Here is a 17,612-nt window from a genome sequence, read left to right as displayed (position 1 = left end):
CAAACACACACACACACACACACACACATATACAGTACATACATAGATACACAGACTCACACATATACACTCACATACACATTCACATATACATATACACACATACATATACATTCATACACACACACATGCAGACATACAGATGAATGCAAACATTCATATACACACACACGCACACACAAAAACGCATGCAGACATACAGATGCACAGACAGAAACATACAAACACTCATACACAAACATAAACTACACACCAGATTTATACAGACCCTAACACACACACACACACACATATACATACATGCATGCACATAAGGCCCTATCATATCACCCGGCGCTAAGTAAATGTGCACTGTTTACTTAGCACCCAGAGGAAACACACGCCAACATAGGGAGAACATGCAAACTCCACACAGAAATGCCAACTGACCCAGCCGGGGCTCGAACCAGCGACCTTTTTGCTGTGAGGCGACAGTGCTAACCACCATGATCCCCTTAATCATCATCAACAATAAAAAATAAAATAAAAAAAAACTGCGTTGCTTAATGATTATCCACTTTTGTGGCCATAATGTCCTGAAACACTCGCTCAGGATGGGAACACAGCTGATTTACCACTATTTATCTCTGTACTTGCCCCGCAATTAGATCGCGAGAGATGCAGGTCACTGTGTTCATGTAAACACTCCCTGATTGAGTGCTTTGAATGCATTATTTCCTTCAGCAGGCCCGTTTTCACTGCAGCCCACATCACGTTTATTTATAGAGACAGAAAACACGAGACGTTCAGTCCCGGAAGACCAGGAGAAAATCTTTACAAAATCACTATCACCAATAAGAGCCCAAAACACACACACACACACACACACACACAGGGCAGATATAATATCGTCCTGTCATTTCGGTTCAAGTTTTCAATGCCTCTTCTCTGTTTTGGAGTCTTTGTTTATTGCTCATGCTGACAATAAAACTCTCAAAATGTAATTTCCAGTATTTTCCAAAGGGAATAAAAGTTGGAACGTGTTTGTGTGCCTGTACTGTATGTGTGTGTATATCTGTAGATATCTGTGGTGTGCGTGTGTGTATGTTTGCATCTATCTGTCTTACCATTTGTATGCCTGTATATGTATGTGTGTATATGTGAATGTGTATGTGAGTGTGTATTTGTGAGTCTGTGGGCTCTACTTTAACGATCTAGGCGCAAAGTCTAAAGCACATGGTGCAAAAGCATTAAGGGCGTGTCCGAATCCACTCACTTACTTCCGTCTAACAGGGTTGTACTTATTTTCTTAATGAGATATGGGTGTGTTTTGAGCATAACCTGCATTAAAGCAATCTAACCCAGACTCATTCTGAAAACGTACCTCTATATACATTTCTGGTTTTTGTTTTTGTGAATCCTTGAGAGGCCGCTGTGTACGCTTTTTGAGATGTCAAATTTACGCAAGAACGCACCTGCTGTTCTTGCGTAAATCCACCAGAGGCTGCTGTTGACTGACTGCTTGACTGACTGACTGACTGACTGACCCACCCTCCTCCTTTCCTAAACCCAACCTACATGTGTGTGTTAGGCAAGTTATTGTATAACGATAATTTGTTGTGGACTATCGAGAAAAAAATAGCTTAAAGAGGTTAATAATTTTGACCTTAAAATGGTATTTAAAAAAATTTAAAACTGCTTTTATTCTAGCCAAAATCAAACAAATAAGACTTTCTTCAGAGGGAAAAATATTATCAGACATACTGTGAAAGTTTCCTTGCTCAGTCAAACATCATTTAGGAAATATTTAAGAAAGCAAAAAAAAATTAAAATAAAATCTAGGGGGGGCTAATAATTCTGACTTCAACTGTATATATTCAATTCTTTTAAATATACACAGATTCTAAGAGAACCACAGATTGTTAAATATCTACTATTTAAAAATATACAGACAAATGTAAAATACAGTAAAACACTCTAAGGCCACTATCATACACCCAGCGCAATGCATCACAAGGCGCGACGCAATTGTTGTTTGCTAGTTTCAGCTTGACGCAAGAGTCGTTTTGACGTTTTGAACCATGCTGTTTATATAACAAATGCATTTGCGCTCATATGTGCTCCCATAGGCGTTCTTGTCTAAAAAAGGAGGTGGGTTGAGACGCATTGCTGGCGCGTTTTGAGGAACTTAAATAGACGGTTCAATAGATCAGATCAAAGCTGGACTATAGTCCAGCGCAGAGCGCGTTAGTTGTGCTCCTCGCTTACACACTGCTTAATACACACAGGATGTACAGCAATACGCAAATATCTTTGCATATGAAAAAAAAAATTAAAGGATTAAAATATTACAAAATTTATTATTTTCTAGCCTAAATAAATATAAAAACCACTGCCTCCATGCCTTTTTCATCTCAGGGTTTTTTTTCAGTTTATTCATGACAATTTGCTTTTGTATAATGTTATTATTATTAGCAGTATTATTTATTATATCCATATTTATATTTGTTTTATTAAAAACAAGCTTAGATTTGCCCACCTGTCAGGTTTTAGACCAAATGGGCCACAGCATGTGTATTTGGATATAACTCAGTTTTGTCAACACACTTCGTTACTATTATTCATAGATTGCTGGAAATTAGAACTGAATTTAGAAATAGTTTTGAAACAAATCTTTTATTTTGAAGTGCGCGTGCGACAACCAAACCGTTTGACATGTGAAATTTCAGCGCAAGTACGACCCCGAATACGTAAAGTGTGGATTTACATATATTGACAACAAAAAAGGCTTAATGTGTCAAATGTAGTTCGGCCAAGTGTGGGCAAACTTGATCCTGGAGGGCCAGTGTCCTGCATAGTTTAGCTCCAACCCTATTCGAACAGACCTCCCTATTGACCTTATTCTAAAATGCGGAAGTGCGCCTGTTTTCGCGATTGTCTTAGAACTTCCGATTCAGTCGCCTATGGGAGAAATGACTAGGAATAATAAACGGCAGAAAATGGTCAAACTACTTGCTCTACAAACAAATGTTTGCATGACTACACAGTCCAAGTAGAATAATATAATAAGAAAATATCAAATTGCAACATCAACCAGCGTAACGAGCAGTTTTTAACGTCAAAAAATGAATGGAAGTGAATGTGACCGGAAGTCGCAAGACAAAAAGATTCAACTGGCAGCACCCGCTCATCAGCGGAGAATAAGGTGAATAGAGTTCAAGTGATCTTGAAGACACTGATTCGTTTGTTCAGGTGTGTTTGACTTGTGTTGGAACAAAACTCTGCAGGGACACCGGCCCTCGAGGATCAAGTTTAGGTGCTCTCACAAGAGAGCATGAAACCTTCTAAATTAAAACAACATTTAGAAACCAAACAGTTGCAAGGACAAACCTGTGGACTATTTTCAAAGACGACTGCAATAGCTGAGGGCATCACAAAAGTGCCTAACATCTTCATGTTCAAAACAAATACAGGCACTCCACTCATCTTACTGTGCTCAACGTGTAGCAAAGGCCAAGAAAGCTCACACAAAAGCAGAAGAGCAAATAACTGGTGATTATGATAAAAATTGTTATGATTATTTTAATTATTTTACTTTAATTTGCTGGTTTGTTCTGTTAAACCGGATCAGTGATAATGTTTTATTAACAATTCAGTTTAGTTAATGGTAACTTAATTTTTTCTTACCCTAACCACTGTTCACAGTATTTGATGTTTTTACTCTAATATTTTTGTAATTTGATACAAATGACAGCAGTAAAATATTGTTTATTTGTAACTCTTGGTGATTTTTTGACGTTTTTACTCTAATAATTTTGTAGTTTGATACAAATGACAGCAGTAAAATATTGTTTATTTGTAACTCTTGGTGATTTTTTGACGTTTTTACTCTAATAATTTTGTAGTTTGATACAAATGACAGCAATAAAATATTGTTTATTTGTAACTCTTGGTGATTTTTTGACGTTTTTACTCTAATAATTTTGTAGTTTGATACAAATGACAGCAATAAAATATTGTTTATTTGTAACTTTTGGTGATTTTCTTAGAATTTATCGATCACCACTTGTGTATGTTAACAAATAAATACAAATGAATTATAATTCCTAAAATTATATTATAGTTCCTAAAAATTTGGGTCGCAGCCTGATGACCATGTGAAAATGTGGGTCCCATGGCCAAACCAGTTGAGAACCCCTGCTTTAAAGTACTGTGGAGTAAACAACCGCAATCACCTACATCTCGGATATCTTGAGGCTGAGTAAATTAACAGCACACTGAAAAAAAATATTTAAAGATGATTCCTTGGATTTACTCATTTTTTTACGTTAAGTGGTTGTAAAAAATTTATTTGGGCTGAATTTAAACAAAAAAATTAAGTTGAACATTATTAAATTTAATTTGTTTAAATTCAACACAAATAAATTGTTTGTAACGGTTCTGCATGCAACACTTTTTTCAGTGTTAGTTTGATTTTTGGGGGGTAACTTTTAATGGATTGGGTTAACTTTAGGTAGCTAACTGTTAAAAACTGGTCATGTGACGTCACCATAGTATAGTGAGCTCACATAATTTTACATGAAACACATTTGACATAATTACTGCAGTATAAATCAGTCTTTTTTTTCAGCCGCCGTGCCGTTGTAAAATCTCCACGTGGGTTTATCTTCTCAGTGGAGCTGAAGAAATGTGCTCTGTGTCAAATGGAGTGTGGGACAGTTAATCTCCCGGCCCAGATACATTCATCCTGCTTTATATTGATTTGTTGTGGACAGTTGGAAACACACACACACTCACACCAACACACTGATTGAGCATTGGCTGAGATCGATAGGAGTCCACTCATTCAGACTGAAGGAAACAGATCAATACAGTACAGCACATATTACACCTGTGGAGCTACACACACACACACACACACTTCAACATGAACTAAGAGTTTAGTACTTTTATTAACTTTTCTTGGCTGCTACAGCTACTTGGACTAAAAGTTTATGTGGGATATTTTACAGATCCCTAAACTTTGACTTAAGCAAAAAAATAAATAAATAAAAAAGTCTCATATTGGTTTAGAGATATTTTGGTCACACTTTAAACACGGGACACATAGTTAATGTACTTTCTAACATAAACAAACATTGAACAGTACTTGTAGAGTATTTATTAATCACAGTTCAACATTTAGAATTGGGTAAGCTAAATTATCTGTAGTGTATGTGTGTGAATAAGTTTCCCAGTGATGAAAGGGCATCCCCATGCGTAAAACATATGCTGGATAAGTTGGCGGTTCACTCCGCTGTGGGGACCCCAGATCAATAAAAGGACTAAGCTGAAAAGAAAATGAATGAATACTGAGTTTATTAAAGTTTATTATTAAAGTTCATTATTAAAATCCTAATTCATGCTTGTTAACATTAGTTAATGTGTTGTGAGTTAACATGAACCAACAAGAAACCACTTTCTTTATTAACTAATATTAAAAAATATTCATGTATACTGTAATAAATGTATTGTTTACTGGTTGTTCAAGTCTGCCATGAAACTCTATGCGTGCGCAGGCTGATAAGTCACCTGATCTGCTCCAGCGTCATCAACTACATGGCACAGGAGATTGGTTGCTTTTGCCTCAGCAAATAGTGACTTGCTCCTCATCAGTTTAAATGCTCTGTGTCGTTTTACGCTGTCAAGCTCTGGCGCGATTTCGGAGAGCCTCCTCCACCCCAGCTCCACCTGTGTTTAGATCTGCTACAGGGGTCACATGCATATTATTTTTGCAGCAGCAGAGTGTTATATTCTCATACAGACGGCATATCTGTGTATTGACTGGAAGTAGCAGCTCTCAGTACTTGCTCTTCCATAATAATCAAAGCAGCAGCAGCTAAGTAGAAAATCTATACTGCCAAGACCAACTACATCAACATTGTCATATACATATTCATTACCAAACTGAATCCTGTTCATGACAGAAGTATTTTTTTTTTTGAGAATCTGAACATAAATTTTTTTCTAAACATAACTCATATTCTTTTTACTATTTCTTATTAAAAAATGTGATAGGAATATAAATGAATATAACATGGACTTTGATAGTGAATAATGAAAAATTAATAATTATAGTAGTAACAATGTTTAGACACAATGTTTAGTAAGATTAACATACATTTCAATGTAGCATTCAATTTGCATATTGTATAATTATTATATTCTTATTCAGAGATAATATGTTAAGCTAAGCATGAATTTATACAGTTGATGTCAAAAATAAAAAATTATTTATTATTGTTGTTGTTGTTATTATTATAATTATTATTATTTTTTATTATTATTATAAAAAATTATTCGTTCCCACGTTCTGACGATTTTCTCAACACATTTTTAAAAATATGAGTTTTAATAACTGTTATTATTGCTATTCCATTTTCTTTTGGCTTAGTTGCTTTATCCATCAGGGGTCGCCACAGTGGAATTGACCGCCAACTTATCCAGCATTTGTTTTACACAGCGGATGCCCTTCCAACCGCAACCCAGTACTGGAAAACAACCATACACACTCATTCACACACATACACTACGGCCAATTTAGTTTACTTAATTAACCTATAGCGCATGTCTTTGGACTGTGGGGAAAACCGGAGCACCCGGAGGAAATCCACGCCAACACTGGGAGAACTTGCAAACTCCTCACAGAAATGCCAATTGACCCAGCCGAGGCTTGAACCAACAACCTTCTTGCTGTGAGGCGACAGTGCTAACCACTGAGCCACTGTGTCGCCCACTAATAATGATTATTTTTTATTATTCATTCATTCATTTATTCATTCATTTTCTTTTCAGCTTAATACCTTTATTAATCTGGGGTCTTAACAGCGGACTGTACCGCCAAGTTATCCAGCACATGTTTTACGTAGCGGATGCCCTTTAGCCTGCAACCAATCTCTGGGAAACATCCATACACACTCATACACTACGAACAGTTTAGCCTACCCAATTCACCTGTACCGCATGTCTTTGGACTGTGGGGGAAACCGGAGCACCCGGAGGAAACCCACGCGAACGCAGAGAGAACATGCAAACTCCACATACAAACGCCAACTGACCCAGCCGAAGCTCGAGCCAGCGACCTTCTTGCTGTGAGGCGACAGCACTACCTACTGCACCACTGCGTCGCCAGCCTATTATTTTTATTATTACTTTTATTATTTTTTTTATTATTATTTTTATTATTATTATTATTATTGCTGTTGTTGATGTTATTCACAATGCAAGTTTGTGTCCTGCACGTCTCTATATTTTCTCCAAATTAATTTGGCAATCAATATTAATAAACCATTTAAATAATTATTATTTTTAATAATGTTTTGTTGTTATTGTTATGTAAAAATGTAGAAATAAAGCAAATGTTACAAATCTACATATTAGTTATCAGACACTTATTATCATATGCTATCATAAAATCAATAATAGAATTTGAGGCACTCTTAATACTATAGCACCTTTAATAAATATGTATATAATAGTTTTTTTTTCTTTTTTTAATATTTCGCAAATGATTTTTAACAGAGCAAGGAATTTTTCACAGTATTTCCTATAACATTTTTTCTTATGGAAAAAGCCTTCTTTGTTTTATTCCGGCAAGAATAAAAGCAGTTTTTAAGTTTTTAAACATCATTAGCCATCTTAAGCAATATTTGTATTCGATTGTCTACAGAACAAACAACTGTTATATAATGACTTGCCTAATTACCCTTACCTGCCTAATTAACCTAGTTAAGCCTTTAAATGGCACTTTAAGCTGAATACTAGTGTATATCTAGTAAAATATTATGTACTGTCATCATGGCAAAGGTTAAAGAAATCAGTTATTGGAAATGAGTTATTAAATCTATTGTTTAGAAATGTGTTGAAAAAATCATTCCGTTAAACAAAAATCGAGGAATAAAATATACAGGGTGGCTAATAATAATTCTGACTTCATTTGTACTGTATGTACTCTGTATGTTATTCTTACTAGCAAAATGATTACAGCTTAGTGTCTGTAAGGCTATATTTCAGTCTCTCAGACGCTGCTGGATGGAGGGTGTGAAGCCGAATATTTATTCAGTCTGTTTCCTCTGGATTCCACTGGGATTTACCTGTGTTAACACATCAGCATGACACCTTCTCACACACAAACACTCACACACATATATAGACTCAGTGCTGGCCTTAAAAGCACATAGTGAACCTGTGACCATACAGGTGAAATTATTCTAATGTTTCTGACCAAACATGAGCAACGTCAAACACAAACACTCTAATGAGACTTGTAAGAGAACAGCTGGTGAGAAAATACACACATATGCGCACACACACACACACACATGAGTCTCTCTCTCTCTCTAATGAGTGCCGTCTCAGAACTGTCACCCCTGAATCTCCAGCTGAGGAATCGCAGCAGACGCCGATGAACCATTTTTAACTCCGGATGATTCCTTCATTCCTCTTCCCTTGTGTTTAAATAAGACATAGTAGTGCTTATAATGTGCAGTGTGGAGTTTGCTTGCAGTTTGGCTTCAGCTTGTTAGCATTAGAGATGAGTGTAATGTGGACAGTGTACATTTACAAATTAATTTATTAAAACGGTCTGTAACTATACTACACTGTAAATATAATTTGTAAATTAGCAGTTTTCCATATTTTGCGATTCATGTTTTTTTTATTTTTGCCCATTTGTTTATGTTTTTAAATGGTATTATGGGATCTTGATCTTTCTTCTGACACCTTTTAACTTAAAAACAGTGACTTTTTATTAAAGGGTCACGAAACAGCAAAACACATTTTTTGAGCTGTTGACAGTCGTATATGTGTCCCACACTGCTAAAAACACTATTAGGACACCTATATTTCACTAAAAAGTGTATATTGGTTGTTTTTGCGTTATTTCAAGCAAATTCGTACTTCCGGTTTGAAACGAATTTTTGAAGCTGCGTCACGGTCATGACATAATAGCGTGTATTCCAGCGTGCAGACTGGACGTCTGTGCCAGAGTGAGTCTTATTACGTCTTACAATGTGATGCATTAATGCATGAGTAAGGCTTGGTTCAAACCAATCAGCGCGCTCTATTGTGCAACTTCATTAATATTCATTACTGTCACAGTGTTTAGACGACAGAGACCACACTGTATTGGCAAAACAAGCGTGAAGTGTTGCTTTTATAGTTTGCTGCAGTTAAGTTTAGTTTTCATTTTCTCTCTGTGAGAGCGCAGCTGGAGTCACGCGTGGATTAACAGTGTACGCGACTCTCGACAACAATAACTTACGTGTTTAAGGAGGATTATTGTTTACCTGAGAGCTGTTCTCATCTGCAAACGCTGAGATCCGGATTTGCTTGTAGTCTCCTCTTAATAAAGACGCAGCTCTAGTTGCTGGTGATTGTTCTGTCTCTACAGATTTGGTAAGTGAGCGACCAGTGCTCTTTGTTTATTCAGTTTGTTCGTATCAAACTTAACTATTGCACCGAGTGTAAACATGTTAGCACCACAACCAAACTTTAACCTCTTGTAGGATTTTCACCGTATTTAGTGACCGGAATAACACACGCGCCTTTCTGACGCTACCTGCCGAGTGCATCTAAGTTTCCGGGAAATGCAGAGGGTTTTTTTTTTCTCATTCGCCGTGCGGTATCAAACATTGCATGAAAAATACAGAGCGGGTTGAGTGCAGAAGGAGTGCTGGGTTACACATGGGGGCTCATCCGGGATGGGAGTGAGGTTAAATGAGTGTAACGGAGACCAGCTAGTGAAGTGCTATGCAGGTAAACCTCACTCCTCTTATGTCTAAAGAGACTAGCAACGGACGATAGAGGCCATGGTCTTTAGCCTCCTTGTTAGAGCAACCGACTCCATGCAAACAATCGCCGGTTCGATCCCAGCTCAGAGCAGGTTGGGTGCAGAAGGACTGCTGAGTTACACGTGGGGGCTCGTCCGGGATGGGAGTGAGGTTTAGGGGGGTAAGTTTAAATGAGACCAGCTAGCGAAGTGTTATGCAGGTAAACCTCACTCCTCTGACCTCTACAGTGCTCTAGCGACAGACGCTAGAAGCTATGGTCTTTAGCCTCCCTGTTAGATCAACCGACTCACATGCAAATAATCGCCGGTTCAAACCCAGCTCAGACCGGGTTGGGTGGTGGACTGGTGGGTTACACATGGGGGATTGTCTGGGATAGGAGTGAGGTTTAAGGGGGTGAGTGTAACGGAGACCAGCTAGTGAAGTGCTATGCAGGTAAACCTCACTCCCCTGACCTCTAAGGGTGCTCTAGTGACAGACGCCAAAGGCCATAGTCTTTAGCCTCCTTGTTAGAGCAACCGACTCCCATTCAAAGAATTGCCAGATTGATCCCAGCTCAGAACAGGTTGCATGCAGAAGGACTGGTGGGTTACACATGGAGGCTCATCCGGGATGGGAGTGAGGTTTAGGGGGTGAGTGTAACAGAGACCAGCTAGTGAAGTGCTATGCAGGCTAACCTCATTCGCATGCACTGACAAAAATGCTGTCTGCAAAGTTGTTGCAAACAATTTCTTTGTGTTGAATTTAAACATACAAATTAAATTTAGTAATTCTTCAGTTCAGTTTAATTTGTTTGTTTAATATCAGCCCAAATAAATAGTTTACAACCCCATAACTTAAACTTTTTTAGCAAATCCAAGAAATCATCCTTAAATTACTTTTTTCAGTGTGACTTCTAAAGGTGCTTTAGCGACGGACGCTAGAGGCTATGGTGTTTAGCCTACTTGTTAGAGTAACCAACTCCCATGCAAATATTCGCTGGTTCAATCCCAGCTCAGACTGGGTTGAGTGCAGAAGGACTGGTGGGTTACACATAGGGTCTCGTGCGGGATGAGAGTGAGGTTTAGGGGAGTGAGTGTAACAGAGACCAGCTAGCAAAGTGCAATACCTCACTCCTCTGACCTCTAAAGATGCTCTAGCAATAGGCGCTAGAGGGCATGGTCTTTAGCCTCCTTGTTAGAGCAACCAACTCCTATGCAAAGAATCACCGGTTCGATCTCAACACAGTGTGGGTTGGGTGCAGAAGGACTGGTGGGTTAAACCTGGTAGCTTGTCCGGGATGGGAGTGAGGTTTAGGGGAGTGAGTGTAACGGAGACCAGCTAGCGAAGTGCTATGCAGGTAAACCTCACTCCCCTGACCTCTAAGGGTACTCTAGGGACAGATTCCACAAGCCATAGTCTTTAGCCTCCATGTTAGAGCAACCGACTCACTTGCAAAGATTCGCCAGTTTGATCCCAGCTCAGAGCGGGTTGGGTGCAGTAGGACTGGTGGGTTACATATTATTTCTTATACATTATATCATTTTAAACTGCTAAAATATCAGTAAAAGTCACATTGTTAAACTGTAGAGTTGAATTTTCAACAAAGCTGACAGAGCAGAGATCAGCTTCCCTTAATGCAAAATCATGGGAATTACAGAATCAGTTTTTTACAGTGTAAGGCTGCACAATATTGGAAAAATTTGACATTGCAATATATAAAACGCAACATCTTTACTCTAGCATACACAGCATGCACATGCCATTTTAATATTCAGAGATCATTTTGTTAGGCTGCATTTATATAATCATATACAAGTAAAAGTACCATTACTTGCCCCCTGCTCTAACCTCTAAAATAGTCACTAAAAATCCCCCAAAACACTCAAAATGCATACATTTTATTAATAAATTAAGATGTAATTTAGATACATTGATAAATTTGGTTCACTGAAGCATGAAGCATTACTAAACTACTACCAAAAAATGTTAAACCTCCCTTAGGTCAATTTATAATTCGCACATGCACTATGGTGAATTTAGTTTACCTATAGCGCATGTCTTTGGACTGTGCTTAAAACCGGAGCACCCAAAGAAAACCCACGTGAACATGGGAAGAAAATGTAAATTCCACATAGAAATGCCAACTGACCCAGCCGAGACTTGAACCAGCGACCTTCTTGCTGACCACTGAGCCACCATAAGTAGTCCTTACAAAAGATCACTCCACCTTATGCACTGCACTCAGTGCCCATTTCGTTTAAGAGGATTTCTAAGTGTAAATTAAATAATTTGCCACTTCTAGAATATAAATTTAAAACATGACAACACGTTATATTATACACCTTTAATAAGTTGACACTCGGTGCTAAATCTGTTTAACCCAGGGGGGGAAAATCCACAGTATGTTATTATGTTAATGCTTAGCTTATGCATTTTGAACCCTAAACTAACGTGTGACTAATTGGCGCCACAAACCATGCTTGTGCAGCACCTGCAGTTTATGGAAGTGTTTAAAAACGTAACATTCTGTAGTGCAGTGCATTTAAAGAGGTAGTCTACAGTCTAATTTTAAGGCCTGGTTTTGCTTATAAAATTCAAAGCAATGTGTGCTTCATTTGTAAAAAATCACATTATTTTTTCAAATACACTACTTTTATTATATATAGCTACTTAAAAACCATATGGTGATTTCAGTCTTCATATACTGCATAGAAGGACGCCTATGAAGACTGAAATCATCAAATAGCCTTAGTATTTATTTTTCCAGCTTTGGATGTCAATGGTTAGTTTTTTTATTTTGTTTGTTTGTTTGTTTGCTTGTTTTTTTTTAGGAACGCCTAAGAAGATATTTTGAAAAATGTTAGTATACCAGTATACTGGTAAGTATATTGACTTTCATAGTATTTTTTCCTACTGTGGATGTCAGTGGTTACAATTTTTTTTTTTTCTTTTTTTTTTGTGGAACACAAGAAGATATTTTGAAAAATGTTGGCAAGTATATTGACTTTCATGGTATTTATTCTTCTCACTTTGGATGTAAATGCTTACAGTTTTTTGTTCTGTTGAAGACAACAGAAGATATTTAGAAAAATGTTGGAAACTGGCAAGTGTATTGACTTTCATAGTATTTATTTTTCCTACTATGGGTGTCAATGGTTACAGTTTTTTTTTTTGCTGTTGAATATATAAGAAGATATTTAGAAAAATGTTGGGAACTGGCAAGCATATTGACTTTCATAGTATTTTTTGTTTTCTACTTTGGATGTCAATGGTTACAGGTTTCTTTTTGTTCTGATGAACAGATATTATGAAAAATGTTGAAAAGTGGTAAGTTTTTTGACATTCGTAGAATTTTTTCTACAATGAATGACAATGGTTACAGGCTTTTTTTTTTTTTTGTTCTGTTGAACACCTAAAAAGATATGTTGAAAAATGTTGAAACGTGATAAGTATATTGACTTTCATAGTTTGTTCCTTATATGGATGTCAATGTTTACAGTTTTCCTTCTGTAACACATAAGATATTTTGAAAAATGTTGGAAACTGAGAAGTATATTGACTTTCACATATTATATTTCCTACTATGGATGTCAGTGGTTACACTTTTTTTCTGTTTAACAAATAAGAAGATATTTTGAAAAATGTTGGAAAGTATAGTGACATTTTTACAATATTTTTTTTCCCTATATGAATGCCAATGGTTGCGTTTTCTTTTTGTTCTGTTGAACACATACTGTAAGAAGATATTTTGAAAAATGTTGGAAACTGGTAAGAAATTTGACGTATTGATTTCCCCTGTACTATGGGTGTCAGTGGTAACAGTTTTTTGTTTGTTTGTTTATTTTTTTATTTGTTGAACACAAAAGACGATATTTAGAAAAATGTTGTAAACTGCAAGTATATTGACTTTTATAGCATTTGTTGTTCCTGAATGTCAATGTTTACAGGTTTGTTTGTTCTGTTGAAGACAACAGAAGATCTTTAGAAAAATGTTGGAAACTGGCAAGTGTATTGACTTTCACAGTATTTATTTTTCCCTCTATGGTTGTCAATGGTTACAGTTTTTTTTTTTTTTCTGTTGAATCTATAAGAAGATATTTAGAAAAATGTTGGAAACTGGCAAGCATATTGACTTTCATAGTATTTTTTGTTTTTTACTTTAAATGTCAATGGTTACAGGTTTCTTTTTGTTATGTTGAACAGATATTATGAAAAATGTTGAAAAGTAGAAAGTATTTTGAACTTCATAGTATTTTTTCCTACTATGAATGACAATGGTTACAGGCTTTTTTTTGTTGTTGTTGTTGTTGTTGTTGTTGTTGTTGTTCTGTTTAAAACAAAAGAAGATATTTTGAAAAATGTTGAAAAGTGATAAGTATATTGATTTTTACAGTATTTTTCCTACTATGGATGTCAATGAATGTTTACAGTTTTCCTTCTGTAACACATAAGATATTTTGAAAAATGTTGGAAACTGGCAAGTATATTGACTTTCACATATTATATTTCCTACTATGGATGTCAGTGGTTACACTTTTTTTTTCTGTTTAACAAATAAGAAGATATTTTGAAAAATGTTGGAAAGTATAGTGACTTTCACAATATTTTTTTCCCTATATGAATGCCAATGGTTGCGTTTTCTTTTTGTTCTGTTGAACACATAGTGTAAGAAGATATTTTGAAAAATGTTGGAAACTGGTAAGAAATTTGACGTATTGATTTCCCCTATACTATGGGTGTCAGTGGTAACAGTTTTATTTTTATTTTATTTTATTTTTTATTTTTTGAAAACAGAAGAAGATATTTAGAAAAGTGTTGGAAACTGGCAAGTATATTGACTTTCATAGTATTTTATTCTTCCTACTATGAATGCCAATGATAACAGTTTTTTTTTTTTGTTTGTTTTTTTGTACTGTTTAACACATAATAAGGTGTTTTGGAAAATGTTGGAAACTGCAAGTATATTGACTTTCATAGCATTTATTGTTCCTGGATGTCAATGTTTACCGGTGTTTTTATTCTTTTGAAGACATCAGAAGATATTTAGAAAAATGTTGGAAACTGGCAAGTATATTGACTTTCACAGTATTGTTTTTTCCTACCATGGATGTCAAGGGTTACGGGTATTTAACATTCTTCAAAATATCTTCTTTTGTGTTCAACAGAACAACAGAACTGGCTTGAAACAAATCAAGGTTGAATATGTATGATTAGACTTTGTGTTGGATTATAATCAATTTTATGTTATACACATTCTGCTTATAAATAACTGTATAAGAATAGCTGAGATAATGTTGAGGGTTAAGAGTTAAAATAATACCAGCTAACACCTCTTCTTCACTCTGATCTCAGAACAACATCCTTTATTTTTGTATCAAAACACAAACCATACATATCATCACAAGTCACATATGATGTCTGTACCACACGCCGCTTTCTAAAAAGGCAGCAAACAAAACTCAAGATTAAAAGACAGACAGAAGCTGTTTTGCTCTTAAAGTTTTCTGTGGTTCGGAGCTCCTCCAGCTGAGACTATTTTCAAAAGCGTCTTTTTTATCATTTCACAGGCTCATCCGACTGATAAGACAGCGAGGAGTGACAAGGAGAGCCAAGATGCACAATGAAAAGTTGAGAAAATGACACTGTGGAGGTAAGAAATATATCTGACGAAGAGAGAAGTGCTGAGAGTGTGAGTGGATGAGGTGATTTTTGGAGGAGTGCGGGGGGAATGATGGTGCGATTGGAAAAAAAATGATGTGGAGTGTTGATCAGGATTGTGTGTGTGTGTGTGTGTGTGTGTGTGTGTGTGTGTGTGTGTGTGTGCGTGCTTGTGTGCGTGCTTGTGTGCGTGTGTGTGTGTGTGTGTGTGTGTGACTCGTGCTCATTAGATTAAGTTTAAATCTGTCAGTGGGTGATGGTATGCTCACCCACCCGCCCACAATCACACTGTCAGTTTAACGAAGACAATGAAAGTATTCCTGAGGAGGAGAAGATAAAAATAGAGAATGAGGGAGAGAGAGAGAGAGACGCTAAATAAAATATAAGAGCTTTCCATGGAGGAACATTAGCTAAAACTACATATTTGAGAGGGGGAATTCATTTCCAGAGAACAAACAGTCTGATGCAATTCTGTTTTTAAAGGGACCGTGCACCAAAAAAAAAAAGGTTTCCTGTTTGTTTAAATGCCCTCATGAGGCGATGCAGAATGTAAGTGGCTTTTTTTACTTTAGTAGAACATTAAAGAAGATTTTAAACTGAAATTATACTAATTTTTGATTCATTATTTGGCAGTCATTGGCAAAAAAAAAAAAGCATACAGACAACACAAAATTAATACTTATGATTCCTACTGATTATGCCGAGTTCAGACTGCATGATTTTCAAAGTAGTCGTGTCACAGATGTTTTCACACTGCTTGACTATCTGGGCTTGCGTTTCGTCGCTGCTTTGTTTACACTGCAAGATGGATTGGCGACAGGGACTTTCACATTGCATGACTTTTCTATAGGACGAATCGCCGACAACTTCATCCAAACTACGTCTCACAGCCAAAAACACGTAGTATATCTTTTGTTGTTAACTACATAATGAGAAAGAAGCCTTTAATGGGGTAGAACATGTACATGTTTGCTCACCTGGGTTTAAAGGGAATTGGCCATTTCTCCTCAACGTTGATAATAAACTAATTTCTTTCTGTATGAAACGTCAAACAGACACGGTTGCTCCCGAGTCCTGTCAAACCTCCACTAGTTTTTTCTCCATTTCGTGGGTCCAAATAAACCGAAAAAGAGCGCTTTTAACTTCTCCCCCAGCCTCCCGCTGGCCTGCAGCAGGTATACACACAAGCACACACAAGTGAATGCCGCTCTCTCATTGGCTGTGGGCGATCGCTGATGTTATTTTCAGTCAAAACTCAATTCACACGGCATGATTTGAATCGCCGACAGCTCCAGATGTTTAGCATGCCAAATATCTTGCAGGCATTGGCTTTATCGGCGATTCTCTCAGGTCGCGTCTTTGATAGTTCATACTGTGTGATTGTCACTCACGTGCACGAGCACCGATTTGCCTGTGATTTCAGGCATTTGTCGGCGATTTCTCAAAACCTGTCGGCGAGCCAAAATCGGGGCTAAAATCACGCAGTCTGAACTAGGCATAGGGATGCTCTGATCAGGATTTTTGCAGCCGACTGGTTCCTTGACATGGTGATCGGCCAAGTACCGATTCTGATTCTTCAAGCTTTATATTACTTTGCCATTGCATAAGCACAATTACCCTTTAAGTATGAGATCTTGCCTTACCTAAGATAATAAAGGAAGGATGTTGCATACATGTAATGATCAGAAGCAGCGTTACAAAAAGAAAATAGATAAAACTGAACTATAATCTTCTGTGTGAAGCTGCTTTGACACAATCTACATTGTAAAAGTGCTATAAAAATAAAGATGAATTGAATTAAAACATAGAAAATGGTAAGAAAAATGACTGATAATACAATTTGGAAACATTGCTCATGTGTTGTAGCACTGCTGATGCATAACCTGGGTGCATAATCTGGAGTCATCTTTCTCTGCTTGTAAACTTGTAAACAACCACTTGCTATCAGTTCATGATATCGGCCAGATCAATGAGTACCCATTGAGTCGTGAAATGTGATTATCGGCCGATACCGATATTCAGCCGATCAATCAGAGCATCCCTAGTATACTGATACAATGAGGTTGTATGAAGCAAAGATATCAGTCTGTGCAAATCGAAGATTATTTACAGTATTATTAATCCTCTCATTCTTTTGGACCAGTTCTTTATAAAGTAAATAAAACT

The 17,612-nt window shown here is 36.7% G+C and overlaps 1 long non-coding RNA gene across 2 annotated transcripts in view; it reads left to right on the top strand.

Annotated features, from left to right (window-relative positions):
* The window catches only part of LOC141379974 (uncharacterized), a 99,147-nt gene that overhangs the window by 79,993 nt on the left and 1,542 nt on the right, over positions 1-17,612 (top strand). For both annotated transcript variants that reach the window (XR_015519973.1, XR_015519972.1), the window contains one exon: positions 15,356-15,438. This is a non-coding gene — a long non-coding RNA (uncharacterized LOC141379974). The remainder of the gene's footprint in view (positions 1-15,355; positions 15,439-17,612) is intronic.

Source organism: Danio rerio, chromosome 21 (assembly GCF_052040795.2).
Source record: "Danio rerio strain M-AB ecotype USA chromosome 21, GRCz13ab, whole genome shotgun sequence".
NCBI classification, from domain to species: domain Eukaryota; kingdom Metazoa; phylum Chordata; class Actinopteri; order Cypriniformes; family Danionidae; genus Danio; species Danio rerio.
This window is presented reverse-complemented; position numbering and strand designations above follow the sequence as displayed.